At 42.4% G+C, this 4,586-nt stretch overlaps 1 protein-coding gene across 2 annotated transcripts in view; it reads left to right on the forward strand.

Moving 5' to 3' along the window:
• LOC101852874 (FMRFamide receptor) overlaps window positions 1–4,586 on the forward strand; it is a 23,969-nt gene that overhangs the window by 1,333 nt on the left and 18,050 nt on the right. Inside the window, exon 1 of one of the 2 annotated variants that reach the window (XM_035971912.1) lies at window positions 618–771. The exons of the other annotated variant lie outside the window; for it this stretch is intronic. The gene's annotated coding sequence lies outside the window, so the exon portion shown is untranslated. Of the gene's footprint in view, window positions 1–617; window positions 772–4,586 lie in introns of those variants that run through there. 2 annotated transcript variants of the gene reach the window in all.

Raw genomic sequence — 4,586 nt, forward strand, 5'->3', positions numbered from 1 at the left:
CCCCATCCTTTTCCATAATATATATGATTCTGTCGGCTTTAAATACGGTTACTATATTGCATTAAAAATTAATATGATGAGTCATAAGGTTTTTAAGTATGCGTACAAAGAATTCTATTTGTCTTTAACTCATTATGTCAACTGGACGTAAAGAAACTTTCCTCAAACTCTAAAACTACATGTATTCTCACTGTGTCGTCTTCTTTATTGAAAAGAAATGATTACTTGTTTTTACGCGTGGTATTGTTTCTTTGATAAGAACACAAGTTCATTATTTTGAATTGAATATAGATAGATAGATATATAGATAGATAGATAGATAGATAGATAGATAGATAGATAGATAGATAGATATATAGATAGATAGATACATAGATAGATACATAGATTCATAGATACATAGATACATAGATACATAGACAGAAAGATACATGGATAGACAGATACATAGATAGACAGATACATAGATAGACAGATAAAAATATAGACTACTTTATGTATCAGGAAATGGCTTTTCCAAGGAACAAAGATCCTCCCCCCACCCCCAAACCTGACTTGACATCAAATGAGTCATCATTATACTCTCACATCCTGACATCCTTTTGTAATTACTTACGCCCACACGTGTTTGGTGGCAGTTTGTGTTTATCATCCTGGTAACAATAGCTGATCGTGAACTTTCTTACACCGGCACGTTGAACACTCAGACCCTGGTAGGATCTTACGCGTAATTTCTCTTCTTGGTTTCCTCATTACTGGTGACCTTTAAAGGTGAGTTGCTTCTAAGTGAGGGAGTCTGTATATATATTACGTTTTAAAATTACTATGACAGTAGGGGAAGAAAGGGATGCGATCGTGAAAGGTTTTTCTCTTACTTGTCTTGAGTATTCATCGGAAGTAATTTACAAAAGCAAATTCATGATCGATAGTGCATTTGAAAAGCCCATTTGATGTATAATATAATATATGTTACCCCTTTATTGCAACGCCCAGAAACGCTCCCCTCCTTCTCCCCTCACTTTTCAAATGCGCACGCACGCTCGCACACACACACACACACACACACACACACACACACACACACACACACACACACACACACACATACACATTATTCTTCTAACGCACATTACTGCTTACTGATCCTCTTATCCAAGAGGATCGTAGGGGTGCTGTATGATAGAGAGCCTAGTGAGGTGCCTCCACTTTTCACGGTTTTTAAAAAAAAATTATTTATTGCGAGCGCCTGAGTTTGGGCGAAGGATTTCCCTGTCCTCTCAGCAATGTTGTCGGTCAAACTCTTTCTTTGCATTTCTCTTTTTCTCCTCTCCCGCACAGTTCCCGGAAGCATTGTCTTGAATAGGCCACACGAACTTGTTACATGACCACACCAATTCATTTTTCTTCTCTTCACAGCAGACAGCTAGTCTAAAAAGTGGCTCATGTATTGTTTGCCTCCACTGCACACTTTCTCATTGTGAAGTAGTCATTGTGTAAGATGCCAAAGAGTCTTCTTAAGCATCTCATTTCGACTGCTTGGATCTCCCTCTCCAGCTCTGGCGTCAAGGTCCATGATTCACAAGCATGCAGAAGGATGGAGATGATGAGGGCATAGAGTAGTCTGATTTTGGAATTGACTGAGGTGTTTCTGTCTTTCCATATTGCTTTTAGTTTTGTAAGCGCCTCTGTTGTTTATAAATTTTTACTTGGACTTTTGGCTTTTTTCCTTCTAGGCTGATGATAGCACCAAGGTTCTTGAACAGGTCGACTGTTTAAAACTGTTGACTATTGACTGTAATTTTGGCTTTAATGTGTTTGTCACTATTTCTCGTCATCTTTGTCTTCTCGGCATTAATTTCGATGCCATATCTGGTTGATGTCTCATCCAATCGTTTCACCAGTCTGGCGAGTTCGTTTTCATTTCCTGTCAGCCCGTCAATGTTATCGGCAAACCTGAGGTCAGTAACTATTCGTCCACCGATGCTGACTGTTCTCGTATGATTTTCAAGGACATCAGTCATGATTTGTCCTAGAACGATGTTGAACAGGGTAGGTGATAGCAGGCAACCTTGGCTTACACCGACGGCTGCGTGGAAACATTCTCCTATTTCACTTGGGCGAAGATGCACTGGTGGCTTTGTTGTATAGCTGTTCGATCGATTCTATCAGTTTCTGGCTCATGTTGTAGTTTTTCATTGTTGATTGTTGCTCATAATGCATCATGCCACACAATCAAAGGCCTTCTTGAAATCAATGAACACATGGAAGATGTTTTGTTGGTGTTGACAGCATTTCTCGCACAGAACTCCGAGATTGAATATCTGTTCTGTTTAGCTTCTTCCATGCCCGAACCCGGTTCTCTCTTCAGCGATTGTTTCTTCTGCCTGAGACCTTAATTGGTTCAGTATAACTTTCAGCATCACTTTGCTTGCCTGGCTTGCCAGGCTAATAGTTCGATAATTTTGTCATATCTGTAGATTGCCTTTCTTGGGGAGAGTGATGATAAGAGATTGCGCCCAAGGTGTGGGCCATTCACCCGTCTTAAAGATTTTATTGGATATGCTAGTGAAGATGTTCACCACAGTCTATCCACCATTTTGTTCAGTTCTTCAGGGATGTTGTCAACTCTTGTTGCTTTTCCGTCTTTTAGTGATCTAATGGCTGTCTTTACTTCTTCTCTAAGGATTGGCAAGGCATCGTTGTTTGTCGATTCATGGCAGGATGCTACATTGCAGTCATCGTTGGATTGATGGTTATAAAGGTTTGAACAGTACTCTGTACACCTTTCTAGGATGCCCCCTTCTTCTGTGAGGCAGTTCCCAGCTTTGTCTTGGATGGTGCTAACTCTTGCTTTCTTTGGTTTCATTAGTTCCTTCTCTGTTTGAAATGCTTGCTTGCTGTTGTTCTTTTCCAAATGTTCCTCAGTTTCCTTACACTGTTTCTCAATCTACTCTTGTTTGGCTTGATTCATGCTCTATCTGATCATTTTATTTTATTTGTATCTATGTAGTCTTTAGCTCCCGAGGGCGTGTTTTTGCTTTTCTTTAGATCCCTCCTTTTATCACACATTTTGAGGATTTCTTGCGTAACCCATGGTTAGATTTTTCTGTGTACTTTTCCAAGCACCTCGTTTGCTGACTCTGTCATGGCTTTATTAAACTGATTTGTTAGAGTCTCTGGACTTTGATTTTCTTGCATTAAAGGACGCACTAACTTCCCTCCGACTCCTGCCTTGAAAGATTCTGCGATGTTTGGGTCTTTCTGTCTGTCCAGATCAATCTGACTTTAAGGTTCAGCAGTACCATGTCGTGATCGCTTCCGACATCTGCACCAGGTTACGTTCTTGTGGTATCTTTTTTCTATATCTGACTTAAACAGTTTCTGCCTCAAGATATAATCAATCTGGTGATGATGGAATCCGTCTGGCACATGCCAAGTCCAGCGTCTTGATGCTTTGTGCTTGCCGAGTGTATTTGCCAGTGCCATGTTGTTGCAGCTGGCAAACTTTAGCAGTCGTAGCCCTCTTTCATTGGTTTTGTCATTGCAGATTTCCTTCTAGTTTGTCTCTTCCAACTTTTGCGTTCCAGTAGCCCCGGATGATTAGAAGGATGTTTTTTTTTTGTCGACTTTGTCAATGATGTCCTGGAGTTGAGTGTACAATACCTCCGTTTCTTCGTCGTCATAATCGATTGTTGGCCAGATCTACGGTGATGCTGAATGGTGTTGCTCGTAGGCGGGTGGATATGGCCCTGCTGGAAACTGGCCAGCAACCTAGTACCAAGTTCGTGATATTCTTATGAACAAGAAAACCTACACCATTGATGTGTTTATCAATTTCACACCTGTAGTAGAGTACATGGCCTTCATCGGTAAGATAATCTCCGAAATTTGTCCTCCTAACCCCACAACGTTCCAAGTGTATTTATCAAGTTCATGGATGAGCTCCTACAGTTTCCCAGTTAGGCAAAGTGTTCTCACATTTCAAGGTGTCAGTGAGATGCCATCTCTTCCGTGGTTCTTCTGCTGGGAGGTTGCACCAGTTGCACATTTATCGCGTCCGTCCCGATTTACAATGGACAGCACGACCCTTTTGCCGGGCGACGTCCTATCCGGTATGGTTTAATTTCATAGGTCTGTCATACAGTAAGTCTAGGGATGGTGAAGCCTGGCTGCGCCCATCCCTCTCCAAGCTGGGCCAGGGCCGACTTCCTCCAATACCCAGGGGCTCTCCTTGACCTCGTGGACCCGTTACCCCGTAGCCCTTCGTCTGGGAAGTCTACGCCCTGGCCGGTGCCTTAGGTACAGGTCAATCCCCCAGTGGTGCCCTCACAAGGTTTTGTGCCCCGGCTGAGACACGGTCCCGGGGTGTAGCACTTAGGGCCAGCATAAGAGAGATTTAGGAGATGGAGGAGGATCAGTGCACCCGTCCTTCCTACTCATATTAGCAGGGAGCAACAGTCAGACTACAAAATTACTACCTCTCCTCAGAGCCCCCCAACAAACATACTCACATCATATCACGCAAGCACATGCATCACACACACACACACACACACACACACACACACACACACACACACACACAC

This window comes from Aplysia californica, unplaced genomic scaffold (assembly GCF_000002075.1).
Source record: "Aplysia californica isolate F4 #8 unplaced genomic scaffold, AplCal3.0 scaffold00535, whole genome shotgun sequence".
NCBI lineage: Eukaryota > Metazoa > Mollusca > Gastropoda > Aplysiida > Aplysiidae > Aplysia > Aplysia californica.